A 20,385-nucleotide genomic window follows, 5' to 3' on the forward strand; every position below is an offset into this window, starting at 1 on the left:
CACACACACACACACACACACACGCATACACACACACACACACACACACACACACACACACACACACACACACTCGTCCATTACACTGCTTAAAGAATTAGGTGAACAGCAATGAAGAATACAAACCCACATGGAATTTCATGCCTTCCTAGACACACTTTCTTTGGTCAATTTAAATAAGTAGGGAAAACAAACAACAAAGTATATGAATGGAGGAGCCAAGCAATGAATGAACATGTGTGTGGCCACAGTGATGAAACTGCATTGGTTAGATCAATGTTGCCTTCATAGTTTGGGACAGCCTTGACTCTTTAAACCTCAAGAACTAATCTGTCTACACACGTGAAAAACAATAAGTTCTTTGGAACATGTTACTCACAGTGAGACTTTTAAATAATCTATTGTTTTTGGTTACAACTCTGTGAAGAAAAACAATGACCCTAAATTCAATAGAGGATTGGGAATGAGGAGTTACATGGTGCTCTTGTTTCTCAAAAAAAAGAGCTTGGAAATGGTTTCAAAAGATTAATAAATAAATTTGTGGCTATAATTTTCAGTACATTTACTTTAAATATAAAATATGTCTTTATAATAACAGGTATTTGTGTTAAGCTGATTTTACTATGAGAATATTTACCTTTTTAATAAAAAACTGCATCTCTCTCCATTTTGACTGTGGACTAAAATCTGGGTTCTCCAAAGATTTTATTAAAATGTTGTCTAAAAATAGGACCTTTAGAAGATGATTACAACATGAAAGAATTATCAATAAATGCAAAATTATAAATATATATATATATATATATATATATCAATGTATGACATATGTGCACACACAAGTGTATAGTCCATACCAATAAATTAAAAAAATGCATCTTCCTTTTGTATGCTCATCTCTCCCAGCATCATTTTCTCTTCTCCATACATCTGCCTTTCCCTCTATCCCTCTAACAAATAATAATTACCATCCAGTTATTTTAGATAATTTTTATAAATGTTAAGTCATATTACTTGGCAATTAAAATTACACCCTACACACTTTACTTCTAGATCTAAATTCTGTTCCAACACTCTAGTGCATTTTGTAAAATGAGGCTTTCATGCACATTTTAAAGAAGTAAGCAAGGTACATTTTAAAAGTTAAAATCTGGAATGAGAAAAATTAGAGGAAAGTTCTTAAGCTATGAATTTGATGAATTTTATCATTCATGTATGTTTGATGGTCTTTTGTTCTTTCTGCTACAATGTATCATCAAACAGCAAATGTGAGGTCCTTCATTTTTATCCCAGCTGTCAAGTTGAGCACACTTAGGATGTACTGCAGTGCTATTCTATCATCGTTTCCTTGACATTGTTCTTATGTGGAAAAGCACACACTATTTCTCATAATTTCAGTTTGCCATGGTTTATTGGATGTGCTAGGAATTTCAGTTTGCACTCTCTGGGTTGATACCCATCAATTTGAAAATCTGTATGATAAATTAAAGCTTCCTGCAGACAGTGTGTCATGGTCAGCACAAGCCAAATACATATACATTGATACACTTTCCTTGATTTCATTGACCCATAAAATATAAACATTTTCTAAATCTATGTCAATGCAAGAAAAGCTCTGTTAGGAAAAGTATACTTCAACATTTGTGTACAAAATGCAGATACAGACAAAAGCTATTTGTATAAGAGACAATTAAAAGCATAGTTACTATCAGGCTACCAGGTACTCAGATAAGCATCAGCTCCACAATTTCTCTGTAGCAATGTGTTCCCAGAGTCCAAGGTCCATTCAGGAGATGTGTCTTAAGGCAGTTACAAAGTGTGCTTATGCCTGTTAAACTCATATCTTTGATCTAGGACTGTGAAGACTCATGGCTCCGTTTCTTCCTCCAGATCATGAATTAGTGCCTTGGTCCACAAGGGAAGAAGAAGCAAAAGTTAGGAAATGAGGTTCAGGTGGCTGTGGATACAATGAAGATAGCTCTCTGAGAGACGACTTGGGTAAATCAGCTCAGGTCTATTCCAGAGTATAGGAAATATATAGGATTGGGCAGCATGGGAACAATCCCTAGTTTACGTTAAGTTGCCTGCTCCTATCATGAAGCTTCGTATGTGGCAGCAGGGTCCTATAGCAAAGCTCCTAGTACAAGGCTTAGTTACCATATGTGCAGCAGGGGGAAGGCTTCTAGCAGGAAACTGTGCCAAGGGCCATGCTAAAGATAAATCAGGCATCCAGGCTTGGAGATGGCTTTCACATTAGTCAGCCCTCCTGGCCCAGGAACATTCTCCAGATAAGGGCAGGTAGAGAGCAGGAAGGTCTCCCTAGGGAGGGAGCCCTGAGGTTGCTGAGCTTTTGCAACAAACTGTCAGGCCACAATACAGGACTGCAACCTCTAACCAGCAAGGCCTCCCAACGAAGGCTGATGGAAGTGGAGACGGCATGGACGGTATGTGAAAGCACGTTTGGTTGCAGCATGTAAAACGTAGCAAAACAAAAAATAGCAGTTACCATAAAATCAGAACCGTCACAAGATTTAAACACTCACAAGAATTCAGCTGCCAAAATGATCACAATACACATTCCGTGTGTGTGTGTGTGTGTGTGTGTGTGTGTGTGTGTGTGTGTGTGTGTTTCATTCTACAGAGAGTGAGAAATATACTATTAACTGAATACTTTGCATCCTTGCAAAGTAAGAAGACTCCTGGTTGAGAGGAACTCATGTCACTGAACAAGAGCTGCCAAAGAGACTCAGATAATAATTTTGAGACCAGTGTCATAACACAGATGACTATAATAGACACTTTGTATTGTAGGACTCTTTCTGATACATTTATGTGATTTTGTTTAGATTTTAGTCTTGCCTTTAGTGTTTTTAGTTATATTTATAATATTTCTCCTGGATTTTTCTGCCTTGTGCTGAATTAATTGGATTGGATAGTTTTCCTTTTCATTCTCATTTTATCCACAGGGATAATTTGCTAGGTATAATGTCCCATGCTGGAGAGAGCTGTACACTCTAGGATGGAGCCAACGCTCCTGCTGCTGGGACCATTCTTACCAACTCAGCAATACAGGAACACACTGTACTTTGAAAGTTGGAAAACAAATAAAACTACACTATTTTTATTTTGTTATGCCCAGCAAGACTGTACGCTGTAACAAGGAAGTGTACTCAAATTAGGGTCACAGCTCTGGTAATTGGCGTATCTATTACCATAATGTAAATATTTGAAACTGTCTTTTGATAGTTGAGCCAAGAGAACATTTTAGACACTTTGGGTAAAGGACAGTAACTGTAAGGAAGCCAAGAAAGCTCCTTTACTCCTAGTAGAGGATGCTGTAATCACAAGAACACCAAGAAGGGTGGTGCTGAGTCAACTTCCCGGTCCTTTATAAATAGAGACTTCCCCACTCTCAGCTTTCAAACCTCTCTCATTATATTGAATTAAGTAAGGCAACATTTACATAATAAAGTGAGTTTTAACCCAGTCTAGTCCGATGAAATACCTATTAACTTAGTAAAGATCAGTAAAGAGAAATAGGAAATTTTAGGAAGACAATAGTATAGATAGAAATATTACTAATTTATATTATATGATCAAATGACATCTTCAATGTCCAGCCCACTGGATTATTAAATCTTCTGTGTCAATTAATCGTAACTGTCAAGTTAATTGGATTTATGATCATCATGGAAACACACTTCTTGGGTGTATCTGAGCATTTCTGGAGAAGTTTCACTGAGGAGGGAAGTCTCTCATCTATCCAATGGGCTAGAATCTCAGATTGAGAAGTTCTGTTGAGCACCAGAATTCATTTCTCTCTGTGGACACAGTGTAACCAGCTTTCTCAAGCTCCTGCCATCATGTGCTTTCTCTGCTATGACTAATTGTAACTCCTTAATTGATGAGACAAAGAAACCTGTCTCCCCTTGAATTTCTTTCATTGGGTAATTATGTCACAGAAAAATTACTAATCTATTACCTGAAGGGGGGTGTTTATAAACGTCAGCTGAGTGGAATGACAGGAAAGGATGGTTTTTACCATGAAATACTGTGGATAATAGCATAGTAACCATGTTTATTACTAGTATCAGTGAGTTAGTACTCAGGAAAAACCCTTTACTTTTAAAATTTTACTTCTATATTTGAGAATTTCCCATCATGATTTCTGTCGTATTCAACCTCAGCTCTTTCCCTGAATTCCTTCTGGATCTGTCCCAAGTATCTGCCCTCTTTAATCTTTTTTCTCTGCCCTAATAACTCATCAACTCCAGTTTATGCTGTCATACTACAATTTATGCTGTCCATATACTTATGGATGTGAGGCCACCCACTGGAATATGATAGACCTATCAGAAGTCACCATCTTAAAGAAATAACTCTTCCTCATACAGAAGCCATGTATCCTCAGTCAGGAATGGAGATTCACAAACCCCTAGCCACCCAGCTATACAGTGCTGACTGGGTTGGTCTTTTTTGTTCACATTTTTTGCAGGCTGCTACAGCTGCTGTGTGTCCATTTTGCAGTGATTCCATCATCTCAGGAAGACTGTTGTGTTCTGGTTCTGCCCCAAATTTTGACTCTTAAAATTGTTCTATCCCCCTCTTCTGTGATGATTCCCAAGTCCTATTTTCTTCACTTTGACCAGCTGTGAGTTTCTTGATTGACCACCATCCACTACACAAAGAAAGTTTTCTTATTAGGTCTGAGAGATGTGCTAATCTGTGGGTACAGAAATATTCATCTAGAGGGAAGTTTAATGCTATGCTCCTTTGGCAAAATAATAGTAGTATGTTCACTTGTGGGGCCTTTGTTTGGGGCCAGGTGTGCAGTATCACCCATGTGTTTGCTCCTGTGGATCTCACCTTAAATTCAATCAGAAGGCAACTGGTTGTTTTATAACTTTTATATAATATATAGCTTTCTTCTGCATCATAACAGTAGGAAAATGATACTGCATGTCTGATAACACTACATATGCAGTGGAACATGTTGCCTTCTGGGACTGTGAACTGTAAATAAGTGGTTTCCAATTTATAATTTAAATATATAGTCTGAGAACAACTTTTAGGAACACATGATTATTATTTTCTATTTATAACTTTAGCACCTTTCTGTGATGTTTGATAAACAGCAAATTTCTACATCTGTTACTTTTTTCCACTTTTATTAATATTTAGTAACATGGCCATTTTACCCTACCTTATTGTTATATAATTATTTATTTATACAAGTATAAACTTAATGGGCAGTTTTTCTATGAATTACAATCCAATACAATCATCATTAATTTTATTTATTGCTTATCTTAGTTGAGACAAGCCTTGAAATCTCTCCAGCTGTGTACCACTATATGACTTGTCCACACCTACTTTAAAGATGAATCTTTCTCCCTACCTCAGGAGAAGTTTTCAGCTCACCCTGTACAATGCACCTGATATCTAGGTAACACCAATTTTTCTAATGAGATTATTTACCTTTTTATTGATGAATATAGTATGGAAACACAGTATTTATGTGCTAGAGATATGTGTTTCTACTTCTAATTTCTTTTGGAAGAGATTATAAATCAATCATTCTAAGTATTTTCAACAAACACCTGCACACATTTATATATTTGTGACCAAATCCAGTTATACTAAAAAAAAATCAGTCAGAAAAAAGTACAGCTGGTTCTGATTCAACCATTAATGTATCTGCCCAGGTTTTGCTTTTTTTTCATTGATGATTCTTTTTCTAAAAATATTGGAAATGACTTTCATATACAGGATAGTCTTAATTTTCTCAAGTCCAGGACAAGAGTGTGTTAGTTTGAGAACTGAAAATCAATATCCTTGTAGAACACATTTCTTCCTAACACACAAGTAAGCTGTTCTTCAGGCTGAGTTCATCATCGTGATACACGTTTGCATGAGAAGAGGCCGCTTCTCCTTGACAACAGCACCTCAGAGGTGGTGTGCAGTGTGAATGGGCAGCAGAGTAAAGGCAAGAGTTCTGTTTCACACATGAGGAAATGTCCAAAAAAGGGCGTTGGTGGCGCATGCCTTTTATCCCAGCACTCCAGAGGCAGAGGCAGAGGCAGAGGCAGGCGGATCTTTGTGAGTTCGAGGCCAACCTGGTCTACAGAGTGAGTTCCAGGAAAGGCACAAAGCTACACAGAGAAACCCTGTCTCGAAAAACCAAAAAAAAAAAAAAAAAAAAAAGTGACCAGTGGAGGCTCTGGAAAAGATCCCCAGTACTATTACCTCGACAGTTAAGATCTGCTAGTGACAGAGAGGCGACACCAGCAAGGCCATGGGCTGTTTACCTACAGAAGGAAACTCGTTTCAGGTTGCTTTATCCCACAAGCCTCCTTACAATAAAACGAATAGATGCATTCAATCATGGTACCAATGATAACTGGAAAGAGACATTTTCAAAACAAAATTTTATGGTATAAACAATTTTTATTAAGAAATTTTTTATTCATTTTACATACCAATCACAGATCCCCCTCCCATCCCTTTCCCCAGTCTCCCACCCCCAAGCCCACCCCCTATTCCCTCCTACAAAAGGTAAGGTCTCCCACAGGGAGTCAGCAGAGCCTGATACATTCCATTGAGGCAGGTCCAAGGCCCTCCCCCTGGATCAAGGCTGTGAAAGGTGTCCCACCATAGGTAATGGGTTCTAAAAAGCCAGCTCATGCACCAGGGATGGATCCTACTGCCAAGGGGCCCCTTAAGCAGATCAAGCTACACAACTGTCTCGCTTATGCAGAGAACCTAGTCCAGTCCCATGGAGGCTCTACAGCTGTTGGTCTAAAGTTCATGAGTTCCCACTAGTTTGATTTAGTTGTCTCTGTATGTTTCCTCATCATGATCTTGATGCTCCTTGCTCCTAGAATCCCTCTTTTCTCTCTTGGACTGGACTCCTGGAGCTCTGCCTGGTGCTTGACTATGGATCCCTGCATCTGCTTCCATCAGTTACTGGATGAAGGCTCTATGATGATAGTTAGGGTATTCACCAATTTGATTATTGGGGTAAGCCAGTTCAAGTACTCTATCCACATGGATGACCCCAACTTAGACTACTAGCATTTTCAAAATTTAAAAACAAAATAATTCTGGTACACTAGAGATAGCTCAGTGGTTAAGAGCACTTGCTGGTCTTGCAAAGGAATGTGTTCCATTTTCAGGATCCACATCACAGCTCACAGTGGTCTGTCACTCCAACTCTAAGGCATCTGCTGCCCTTTTCTGACTCTGTGAGCAGGGACACTCTGCTCCCAATTTAACATGCGTGCAGGGTTTACAGAGCATCTGATGTGAAAATAGCACTTGTGCATGTGTGAGACAGAAGGAAGTCTTTGCTTGCTTTTATAAAGAGGTAGATCTTGGTTCTGAGAGACTTAGTATGAAGTCTGTGAAGGCTGAGCTCACTCTGAAAAACAAGAACTAAGTGAAGTTTAAGGACACCTCCTGGGTCCCCTTCAATACAACACCTTGTGTTGTTTTTTTTAATTAGGGTTTCTCTGTGTAGCCCTAGCCATCCTGGAACTCACTCTGTAGACCAGGCTGGCCTCGAACTCATAGATCTATGCCTGCTTCTGCTTCCTAAATCCTGGGACTAAAGGCATGTGCTACTGCCTCCCAGCTATTGCTTACTCATTTTAAAGGCTTTCATAATTATAAAGAAAGAATCCACATATTCCTGATGTACTAATATCCAGTGAAATCAGGAAGAACTTAATGTCTGACATACCCAATCAAAAAAGGCAAATGATAATAAAATATGGAGCTATTACAATGTGGGTAACAATATGAAGTTATTAAATGAAGCAGTTTGAAAAATTGAATTTTTAAACAATGGGATGCAATTAAGAATCTGAAGATAATAAATGTATCCTCTACTCTATCCTGGCCTTATAACATACTGGACAAATTTGGACATCTTGTAAACAACAAAATTTATGTTACCCAATTCTGGAGAATGGATGGACGGGAGTTAAGGAGCACTCTTAGGCCCATTTCAAAGGGCATTAAACCGTCAATGACATGCCTATGCTCATGATCTTTTCACCTCTCAAAAAGAGCCATCTTGAAATCCCATATACTAGGGATTAAGATTTCTGCACACTGGTGGCCTAACCAACCCTGCAACTACCCAGGCCCAGAAACAGGCTTATGAGTTGCCCGATCCCAACATCCACCCCATCTATGATCCACTGGAGCATGTGAAGGGGCCAGCCCTGCAGACCCAAAGCTGCAGGAACTGTATGACACAGGGCAACAACAGGATATCCAAGAGGAGTCCCAGTGAGGGCTCAGCATTGGTAGTGAAGCAGAAACCAGAGACCTCAAACCAGACCAAAGAATCTTTGCAGTGAACACTTACAAGTAAAGATGTATGGACAAAGGGTTTACTGTGTGACTCATTGTGTTACATTACAGCTTCCAGGAAGAGATAGATTTTTTCTTTTCTTTTTTTCTCTTAATTTTTATTTTATTTTATTTTGGGAGAAGGTTCCAAGGGCAGAGGGTGGGTACAAAAGGACTGGGAATGAATAATATCGAGATTCATGATACGAAAGACACATGAAAAAAGAAAACAGATAGTTAAGAATATTGTTCATGGAGGAGGCTCCAGGGCAGCTGACTGAAACTATGTTTGGAACCATAGGCTCTAGTTACAAATCCAATAGCACTGGAACACTTGCCCTTTTTCTGTGCAACTGCTAAGGATTATTCTGATCTCTCTCTTTCTTACAGGAAAAGACAATTTACAACTGTCATTTATATATTTTGGATTTTATTTTCTAGAACACAGAGGTTATTTAGTCTTAAAGAAATATATTAGTTGGACTTGTGAATGACTACATAAAGCAGTAATATTTTGCAAGCAATTTGAAATTTTGCAACAGCAGGATGATAGACTTGCCATGGGAACTTCATGCAAGCATGGCACTCCAGCTGGAGAGAGCATTCAATATGCTCTTATGCTCCCAGAAGACTAAGACACAACTACCCTCTTTCCCTGCTGACCATGGCTATGATAAGTTTGCTGCAGTAACAATCTTACCTTCCCAACCAAGGAGTGAATGTGGTGACTTTTTTCTTTTAAAGTGAATTTCTAGGTCTAAAGAGAGCTAAATCTATTGGCACTTGAGACTGGATATTGTGGACTACTTCCCAGAGAAAGAAACCCGAGGATTCTGTAACAGAACAACAAGACAATGTATACCTTTCATGATAAACATGAAGTGTAGCACATAGAACATACCACATAAGACAAATGGATCCTAAAAGGCGTTCCTGTGAGTCTCAACAATTTCACTACAGAGAGCTATTTTTGGACTCTAATCGGTACTGATACAATTCCAGAATCTCAGAATGTACACCAATGTCAGACCATGATTTATCCATAAGTGATGTATGGAAACCAGAAGAAAGTGTCACTATATGAAGCACACATGGTGTAGAACTGGACATCTGCCTATTCCCAAGAATGCCCCTGGCTGTTAACAGGCATCAAAGAATGGCATGAGCAGCTGCCAGTGGGGAAAACAATTTCATCTGGCTTTTCCTTCCATCCACTGCCAAGGATGATAAATGCATAGTGAGTGTGACTTGCTGCTTGCAGAAGGGTCTCAGTAGATTAATACCCACACAGATTGATTCATTAGAGCTTCCATGAAAGTTTTGGTGCTAGGGGCTGAGAGTCTCATTAAATACACATATGTTCTTTTCCTCTATTGTGGGCCACTAAGGTGATAAATATGTGTTGTTTTGAGAGAGCTCAAGTGTTTCAGAAAACACAGTAAAATAAGTTTGGTAACTAAATCAAATGCCTTCAGTCATGAGCCACCTGCCTCACACAGGACGTGAGCACATAGTGTGCTTCTTCTTGTCTCTGCTAGTATGAAAATGTATGTACTGTCCAGATATTAGGCAAGAAATTTCCCTATAGGCAGCCATTACTAATTTATTTTACAACAATTTGTTTTAAAAGTACTTTACAATTGTAAACTAATTTCCCCCAAATATGATATGCATTGATGAAATCTTTCCAGATCTCTCAATGTATGCCCATTATAAAGTCACGAATTTTCTCTAACACCTAATGACATTCATAGTGACCTCTGGACTGCCCAGCGGTGATGGCCATTCTCTCCTTAATCAAAACACCCTGATGGCTTTTCACTTGAGACTATACCCTGTAGTCAACTTAAACGTTCGTCTCCCTCCTTGTATCTTCCCTTTCTCTCCTTATTTTCTACTCAGCCCCTCTGTGTGTATGTGCCTTTCTCTGCTATCCTTATTAATATTCTGTTTTATGTTTTTATTTCCTGCCATTAATGATGCCATTGCTTCTACTCTAAACTTTCACAGGCAGAGCAAATGTGTAACCATATGGCTTACACGCATTGTAATTGTTTCCAAAATTGAGCTGCATAAATCCTGCATAAAGGTTTTAATGATTTCTCATATAAAGAAAAAATATGAGTTTCAGTATATGGCATTCATTATGTCTGTATTAATATTTTAGAATACAGACACAAGGGATCTGATTTCTATTCCAGATAATTTATATAGCTTGATTATTTACTATAAAAAAGAAACATTGTGTGCAGAAACATATATACTTTCTTAAATGCATTGCATAAAGAACATCTATATACTTTCTTAAATATGTTCACTCTCTCTGTAATTATAATGTGCATATGTAATATAAACATTTATATCTATGCATGTGTATATTTATATATGAAATTCTGTGAACCTAAATTTTTCGGAAATTATTCTTGAATGGAATCTCCTACTTCATGTATATTCTTGAAACTGGTGAATTTGAACTGACCTCACTCTCCTGGATTCAGGTAGTTCTCCCATCTCAGCTTCCTAGGTAGCTGAAAATGGTATTCCTATTCACGAAAATTACATTGCCAATTAATAATTACTAAACAGACTATCATTGAAATTGAAACAAATACTTAAATATACAATAAATTTTGGCTGAATGCATGGCTTGGTCAGTAAAGTGCCTAATGCACAAGAACAAACAACTGAGCTTTGACCCACATTCAAGCAAATATGGCAGCATATGCCTGTAAACTTTGGCACTGAGAGAGGATATAAGTGGATTCCTAGAAATCACTAGCAGCTAGCCATCCTAACTATTGATGAAGTTCAGGTTCTTTGAGGGGTCTTATCCCCCCCCTCAAAAAAAATGGCCAGAACATGGCCTGACCTCTGGGCTTCACACACATGTGGCCATGTACCTGAATACACATCTCCTAGATACATTTACATTCTGTGACAAAACACCATGACCAAGGTAGCTGATAAAAGAAGGCATTTAATTTGGGAGATTATGGTTCCATAGGGTTCTAGTTTATGACCATCATGGCAGGTAATATGGCAGCAGGCAGGCAGGCAAGCATGGTGCTGGAGTAGTAGCTGATAGCATACATCTGATTTACACACCCAAGACAGAAAGAGAGTCAAATGGAATATCATGAGCTCTTGAAACCTCAAAGCCCACCCCCAGTGACACACCTCCTCCAACAAGGCCACACTTCCTCCAACAAAAGCACACCTCCTAACCCATTCCAAACACTTCCACCAAAGAGAGACAAAGCATATATTTAAATATGAGTCTATGGGGCCCATTCTCATTAAAACCACTGCAACAAGTACATGTATACAAACACACACAGTATTCTACACACATACACAGACAAACCAAAACAAACATTTTCAGTTTTACTATACCTTACAAATGTCTTATGTTGAACACCTTTGAATTTCTCTGTATTTAAGCCTTATTCTTCAATACACCAAAACATTTCTAAAGTATCTAAGCTAATTAATACTTTTTGGCTCATCAACTCTAAGTCTTTTAACATCAATTTCACTGGTGACGTAACCTAATATAATCAAGAGTTTTAGGGTCAACATTGGGCTTTATTATTATGTAATGCTATGATTCATAAACAAAAGAGGTTGAAGCCATGTTATTCAATATAGCTGTGATTCAGGTTATTTCCTAGTGCCTATTGTAAGAGGCAAGGCCAAAAAGGCATGTAGCAGTTCATTCCCTTGGCATCTGGAACCCTGTAATCAAGCAAATAAAACAGAAGCTGAGATTAAAGTTGCTACTTGGCCAAGTGTGAAGTAACCAATTGACATCTCTAAGATCCATCTTCCTTTGGTCCAAGAAGATAAGCAAGTGGAACTGGAACCAAGAACTCTGAATAATTCAAGTGTGTGGGCTGGACCCATCTCCTAAACTTTCTAGAAAGGTGCCATTGCTTTCTATTTACTCTTTGGTAGTACGAGAAAGCTCTGGGAACATCCACATATTCTTTACTATTATTCAACCCTTGATTTCCTAAGGTAGATGACAACTATGGCATTTATGCCAATTCCTGTTCCACTTATACATGAGAGAATGGTTAAAATGACTCTTATATGGGTATGAGGTTGCATTGCCTCACTGTGAGACAGGCCTGAAACAACCCCCAATCCTTCATGTGACTCCTGCCTCAATCTGAAATGGATATAGACTCATCATTCCTTCCCATAACAGGCTTTAGTTCAAAGTCAGTGTCTAATAGCAATGAGAATATTTTGTTTCCTATCTAAGGATAAAGTCCCCTAAAATGTGTATCAAATATTCAATGGGGAAGTACTAGAAGACAAACTTGCAGAATACTTTTCTCAAAGGGCTGCATTTCTTTTTCTAGGCTCATCCTCTCTTTCCTTCCAAGAGCTAAGCATAGATAAATACTCGAAGCCTGGACAATGATAACAGGATCAAAGTCTCTCCTCTGTTCATTAAGCCTGAGGTCTACTCAGAGTTAACAGCACTACACCTATGTTAATAAATTATTCAAAGTTAAAATCTCTGTAGATCTCTGATTCCTTTAATGATAACACAGACAAAATTTACCTATGGTACTTAAATTCTGACTACTTCTGCTTACACCTTCAGTACCATCATTTCCCTGGAATTTAAAACTTACTTCATCGTACTAGCACACACTGTTACTGCTGGACCATAGAGATAAGCTACAGCAGAGCCTTTTGTTTAATTCTTTGGATTTTGTTTGTTTGCTTGCTTTGCTTTGGGTTTTGGTTTTATTTTAATTCATAGATTGAAGTGTGATGCTAAAGAATAAAGGATGAAGTGGGAAATCAAGCTCCAACCAAGGGAGAAAGTATCTTCAAAAATTAACCACAATAAAATACATGTACATGAATTACCTAATAATGAATTCAAAATTATTAAACAATGTTACGAGAAAATAATGTGTGACCAAAATCATATCAATAAACAGTTAGAGATACAGAGAAAAATACCACAGAAATTGTTTTTCTATTTTTCTTTTTGAAAATAGATCTTATTCATACAATATATTCTGATTGCAGTTTCCCCTCCCACCTTCCTTCCCATCCAGATTCACACCCTTTCTGTCTCTCTTTAGGAAACAAACAGGCATCCAAAGAATGATAATAAGATAAAACAAACAGAAGAAAAGGAGCCAAAGATAAAGTACAACATACACACATAGACACAAAGACACACATTCACACATATGACTCCCATAAAAATACAAAACCGGAAGCCATGATATATACACAAAAGGACTTGTAAGGTTAAAAAAATACCCTGATATAACTTGATTCCAAGAACCTTCAAAGATGCCATTGAGTTTATTTTGTGTTGGTCATTCACTGATGGGCATGGTGCCTTCACTTAAGAATGCCTTGTGTCCCCAGTGAGACTCCACTGAAGAAAACGAAGCTTTCATTTGTAAGTGATTATCCATTGGAGGTAGCTTTTCAATTAGGGATGAGGGCTTGTGTCCACTTACCCTCTCGGTGCTGGGTCTCATCTAGTGCAGATCCATGCCCTGTGCATGCTGCAACAGTCTCTGTGAGTTTATGTGTGCATCAGTCCTGAGGTGTTTAGAAGGTCTTGTTTCCTTTGTGTCCTCCATCCCCTCTGACTCCTACAATATTTCTACCTCCTCCTGTACAAGGTTCCCTGAACTCAGAGGGAAGGGATTTGATGGAAAGATCTCATTTAGGACTGGGTATTCCAAGGTCTCTCACTCTCTGTACATTTTCTGTCTGTAGACATCTGTATTTGCTGTCTTCTACTGGAGGAGGAAGCTTCTCTGATGATGGCTGAGCAATGCACTGATCTATGAACATAGAAGAAAAGCATTAGGAACCATTTTATTGCTACAATCATTTATCAGAACAGTAGGATTTGGTTTTACTGTAAGTCCCTGGCTATCCAGTCTTGGCCACCCAAGCAGTGTCAGGGAGGGGACCATCTCATGGTGTGGGCCTTAAATCCAATTAGATATTGACTGGTTAGTGCCACAACTTTTGTACCACCGTTGCACCGGGCTATCTTATAGGCAATTTACGATTTTAAACTGAAGTATTTGTAACTGGGTTGGTATTTACCTTTCTCCATTGGTAGTGTGCAAAGTACCTTCCAGTATCACGAACACTAGCCCAGAGGAGTGAAGGTTCTAGATAGGCAGCAGCTCAACTTCCCCATTTCCAATGACTTGTATAAGTGTTGTCTTCTTTTAAGGATCTCAGTTTTCTGTCTGTCCATGTAAGCCTATAATCTTCATGGGAAAGGTCCTTTAAGAGACAAATGAGGGGCTTAGAAGACAAAGCAATGTGATACCTTCCCTTGTATTCCAAGCTCAATATGCCTTTATTGCAGTGATTCTCAGCCTTCCTAATTCTGTGACCTTTTAATACAGCTCCTCATGATGTGGTGATCCCCAACCATAAAATTATTTTGTTGCTACTTAATAAGTTACATTCTACTACCTACCCTTATAATGTGGCTACTTCAAGCAAACAAACACTTTTTTTTTGTTTGTTTTGGGGTCTTTTTTTGGGGGGGGGTTGTTTCTTTTTTTGAGACAGGGTTTCTCTGTGTAGTTTTGGTGCCTGTCCTGGATCTCCATCTGTAGACCAGGCTGGCCTCAAACTCACAAAGATCCATCTGTCTCTGCCTCCTGAGTGCTGGGTTTGAAGGCATTCGCCACCATCACCTGGCAAAAAAACACTTTTCATTCTAGATAATTTAATTTATGAGCACAGGTATCTAATATGACATTGAAATCCTGTTTCTATAGTAGGGCAAAAAAGTAGACATCGAAAGTAAAAGTGCTGTAAAGTTGCTGTGGAACAATCCTTTTCTATTCTGTGAATATGTATTGCTCTCAGTGGTTAATAAAGGCTGACAGGCTGGTAGTTGAGCAGGAAGTTAGTTGAGAAAGCCAAACTGAGAATCCTAGGAAGGAGAAGGGCAGAGTCAGGGTCGCCAGCCAGATACAAAGGAAGCAAGATGAGGATGTTGTACTGAAAAAAGGTACCAAGCCACACGGCTAAACATAGATAAGAATTATGAGTTAATCTAAGTGTAAGAGCTAGTTAATAATAAGCCTGAGCTACCGGCTAAGCATTTATAAGTAATATTAAGCCTCTAACTAATTGTTTGGGAAATGGTGGGCGGCAGAAAACTGTCCATTTACAGTAAGTTCCATTTGATTCAACATCTTAGTGAACCAATCAAGTAAGGTTCCCATATTCTTGCCTGAGACATATGATCATTTCCTTCTTATTAATAATGTCTGCTTGGACTAATATCCTGTCAGCTCTAAAACAGAATCCTCCAAATAAATCCTATGCAAATGTAAAATACACATCATATTCCTATCATTTGAGTTCTTTTCTTGGTTTTAAGGAGTGGTTTATTTGATCTACACTCAGGAAAACAGATCACCTACCCATTATGAGTCCTCTGGATTTACTTAGAGGCTGTACACCTTCATAACTATAAACTTTCAAGGAAGCAAATATTTTCCAATGTGAACTTTCCATAACATAAACTTTCTAGGACATAGACCTTCAGAATACAGATTTCTGGAACAAGAATCTGAGGAATTTGAATATTGTGGAACTCTTGCCTTCTGGAACTTGGGCCTTTTAGAATGCAGGTCTTCTGGGATCACTAAATGATTGCTGTAAAGAGCAACTGATGATTCAAGACAAAGAGTGAGAAGCATCATGGTATCCTTAGGCACAGTTGGAGAGAAAGATGGGGTTCTCTACCTAATCTAAGGAGCTGGCACATTCAGCTGATGAAATAAGGATGTGGAGGAAAGTCTTTGGCACTGTCCAGGGGAAGCTGTTGTCTCTGGCCAACAGTAGCTAGAATCTCTGTGCATACGTGTTGAAATCTATTGATTGAGTTGAGGTCAGGGTTTATTTTCAAGACCAATGACTGTCTGGATTAGGTGGAGATAGAAAAACTGGCAGCTGCCTGCTTCCTTTGTAGAGAGAAAAAAAAAAAAAAAAAAACAAGATTACTTAGTAAAACTCTATTTGCATTATTGATTAGAAATGTCATAGAATCACCAATAAATCTCCACACTGAGAACATATAAGGAAGTTGTTCTGGGAAATGTAACTCCCATCTTAACGATGTGGATGTTAGCAAAGATCCATACTTCCAAGTTTGATTAAATCCTTCTAAGATCAGTAATGACACATCAGAAAATATATATGCCCCAGAGTTTTGTGGATTAATTAATGTAAGGATCGATATGCAGTATCAAACACTCTAATTTTCTTCTTAAAATGGATCGGCCTTCATTACATTCTATTAAGTAATCTCTGCATACCACATCTCAATAGTACTTCATAATCCATTATATCCACATCTGAAAAGAGTTTATAAACTTTGGGTCACTAGAAACCATTTCCTTGCATAATTTTTGCCTTGTCAATTCTCTCACAGTCTTAGCTGATTGAACCAAGTTACATACTTAGGTAATGGTGGACCTTTGGCCTCTATAATTTAGATAATTGAATTTGGGACACAGATAAAAATATGCCATTTCTTCTATGGTCAACAAACTCAAAGACACTGGCAAATCCTGATCAGCACTAAAGCCAGAAGAGCAAAAGAAGTAAATCAGTTCTAAGAATGAGAAAAATGAATCTAAAATGGATTTGTTGGGAGATACAAGCACTGTTCAGTAAAGTTTCTGTATTGGTTTAAATATATTCATATTCACTAGCATAAGAACTGTCCCCATTTTAAGCTTTGTTGGATAATTCTCATAACACTGGCTTTGCTACTTCTAATTGCATGCTTTGCGTTAAGTATGACATGTGATTTGTTTTGTTTTGTTTTTCTCCTTGATAACTAGATCATATGTCCTGGAAAAAAAGGATTCAGAATAGATAGGCTTTTGGAAATGCAATGGTAGGATGTTGGAGGAGGAGAAAGGCTCCATAACCCTGAGATAAGGGCTCAGTCCTTCAGAAAGCAAACAGCTCTGAATTGGGAACCTTGCAATCATAAGAGGTTTTCATTCTTGTTTTGTTCTGTTTGCTTGCTTGTTTTTTACTTAATTTTTGTGATACATAATTACCTCAACTGGGTGTCATTGTTTCTTTTCTTGAAGGTATCTATGAGGCCCTGGGAAAGGGCCCAGGATAGTTTCTGGTTTCTCCTGAGAGCAACCCTTGTTAGACTGAATGGAGTCCTCCCAAGCGTCTCAAATGGTTCCTTTTCTCATCCACACCATAAGAAGAAAGTGATTTTTCTTCAACATTTACTATGGAGAAGCACATTCACCTTCTAGAAGGAACACAGAGGCAGCTGTGCCTAACACTTGACCTTACTGCTTCATACTCTCTGGAAATCAGAAAGCCACAGTTAAGGCTTTCACGACACTGATTTCTTGGTTATATCTGTGGGTGATTCTTTGTTATCTGCCTGTCAGAGTCTTGAATGTTGGGGTCTGCAATTTCTCCTCTGACTTCGCTTCTCTTACAGATCTAACAAGATGTATCGACTTTTCATTGTGTTCGGCTTTTTACTTGTTACAGGATAGAGTGGCAATTTCAAGCCACTTACTTGTGACACTGGAAACAGGAAATCAGCCTTGTACTTTTTAAGAGACGAACAAACAACTGGTTGAAAATCATCTCATGAAATCAGTATCACCCAGTGTTGTATCCAATGAAAACTTTTAAATCCATACTTTTGGGGCACTTCTATATAGATTTTCACCTTGTATTTGGGACTGTGTCCTAGAAAACAACATTTTGCCAGAGCTAGTTCAGAGAAGGCATTACTGCCCACACTGAGCAATGGAATTGACCCCAAGCACTCTGTTCCTAGGTGATTCCTGTAACAGTAGTAGTCCCCACAAAGTTGGTCTTAAACAATTGAAGTAGAGTTTAGGACTGTTCTGTGGATGCCAATTCAAATAAAATGAATTAGTCACAAGTTAATGTTAACATAAAGTATGTTTCAAATGAAAGATGTGTTTATTATTGTATTTAATTCCAACCCAAGCAGTGTGAGATGTAGATCACAAACACAAACTCTCATGGTATGAATAATCCCTGTGACATTTGCCACCAATATTGATCCAATCTCCATAATCTTCTTTTTCAGATTTTTAATCAAACATAAAAAGAATCCTGTTTTTGCCGGGCAGTGGTGATGCACGCCTTTAATCCCAGCACTTGAGAGGCAGAGACAGGCGGATCTCTATGAGTTCAAGGCCAGCCTGGTCTCCAAAGCAAGTTCCAGGAAAGGTGCAAAGCTACACAGAGAAACGCTGTCTCAAAAAACAAAAACAAAAACAAAAACAAAAAACCTATTTTAATTTATCTATAGTTACATATACACAACTTTTATACAGATGTGTATACCTTATATTGGTACATGGATATATGTTCCTATTTGTATACAAGTGTAACTGTGCATGTGGGTTGCATATGGATATACACATCTTTGTACATGCAGCAGTGTTTAGCTCAAAGAGAATGGTAAGTCCTGAATCATGAGTCACTAGTTGATTATACTGGTGCACAAACATCACAGTGTATACACACGTAAACCACGATTACCATGGAATCACCATGTAATATTTGGAATCACTGTTGTATCATGTGGTCCATGTGATACACAACTTTCCTATCAGTTTTCCTGTCTTTCTCCTTCAATCTTCAGATATGCGCATGTCACAGCAGGTTTACTTATACTTTCTGCACTTATTTCAGAGATGCTTCCTTAGCCTCTCCAGGTGTGATTCCCTTCTAATTCAAAATTTGGTTTTGAGATCATCTGCGTCTGATTCAAGGCCTGATCTTCACTGATCTTCAGGTGATGTCTACAGTGGTTCTGTGATTGTCTCCTGATGCAGAAGTATAGATGAGTCCAGACAATGCTACGTACTTAAGATGATTGCGTTTTCTTTATTAACATCCAAGGGCAGAAGAAATGGGGCTTAATTTTCTCCAACAAGGTGAACTGCACATGTCACCTACATCACCCTGACTCAAACATCTCTTTATCAAAAGCAGGAAGACAATTTTTTGATTACCCAGAGGATAAAGTCTGAAGCTTAGCTATTTGTTTTATTATGATTTATATGTAATCAAAAGAAAACCAACTAAGATAATTTCATCTGTTTCTCTTATTAACCATTAGATATGCTGGAAACTTCCCTGAGACTTAGAATCTTTCTTATGATGTCTTTTCCATCTTTTCGCTTTCTAGAAAAACAAATAATATAAACTCTTCATTGAACCTACTAGAATTCTTGTATATCAGCATGAACAATTGGAACTGCACTCCAGAAATAGTCCTTCCTTTTCTATTACTTGAAGTCTCATAATATACAAAAGGGGAGTTATTCATTATTCTTTCTCTTCTATGTCAGATTTAAAAAAAAAACTTTTTAAGTTATTTACTTTTACTTACTGAGGATCCTTTATACAGTAAAATAAGGAACTAAAATCAATCACACGGAAAATAAAAAGACTGAGCATCACTTTCTTGTGTGAGCCACAAAATTTAATGATAACAAAGCTAATTAACATCCAAAATCTTCCAAGTTTAAAAGAAAATGTTTCTCAGACAGTCTTTCTCAGGATATTTGCAAAACTCAGCTACTCTCCACAGATAAGTGTGCAGTTTTAATTAGTCTTTGTTACATCTAGACAGTCAATCCAAAGAAATCATATAAAACACTTAAGAGTTAATATTGAGTATTCTGGATGTCTGGGGCAACCTCTAAACTCCATATAGCAGTTCATTCACTCTGTAACACCAACATCTAGGTAAGATGTTTCTATTCCAACACTAAGGATGGTCGTGTTGTGAGACTGGATAAATGTGCAATGAAATAGCCTTTATTATTGAAGGAAAGGTTTATATTCTCTTATCATAAACCTTAATATATGATGAAGAAATTAATAGGATATGTGCTGCCAGAGACTAAGATAGAGAATTTCTCCTCTTTAGATAAAGCAATTTGCTTTCCTTGGCTGGATCTTCAATCA

This window comes from Onychomys torridus, chromosome 1 (assembly GCF_903995425.1).
Source record: "Onychomys torridus chromosome 1, mOncTor1.1, whole genome shotgun sequence".
NCBI classification, from domain to species: domain Eukaryota; kingdom Metazoa; phylum Chordata; class Mammalia; order Rodentia; family Cricetidae; genus Onychomys; species Onychomys torridus.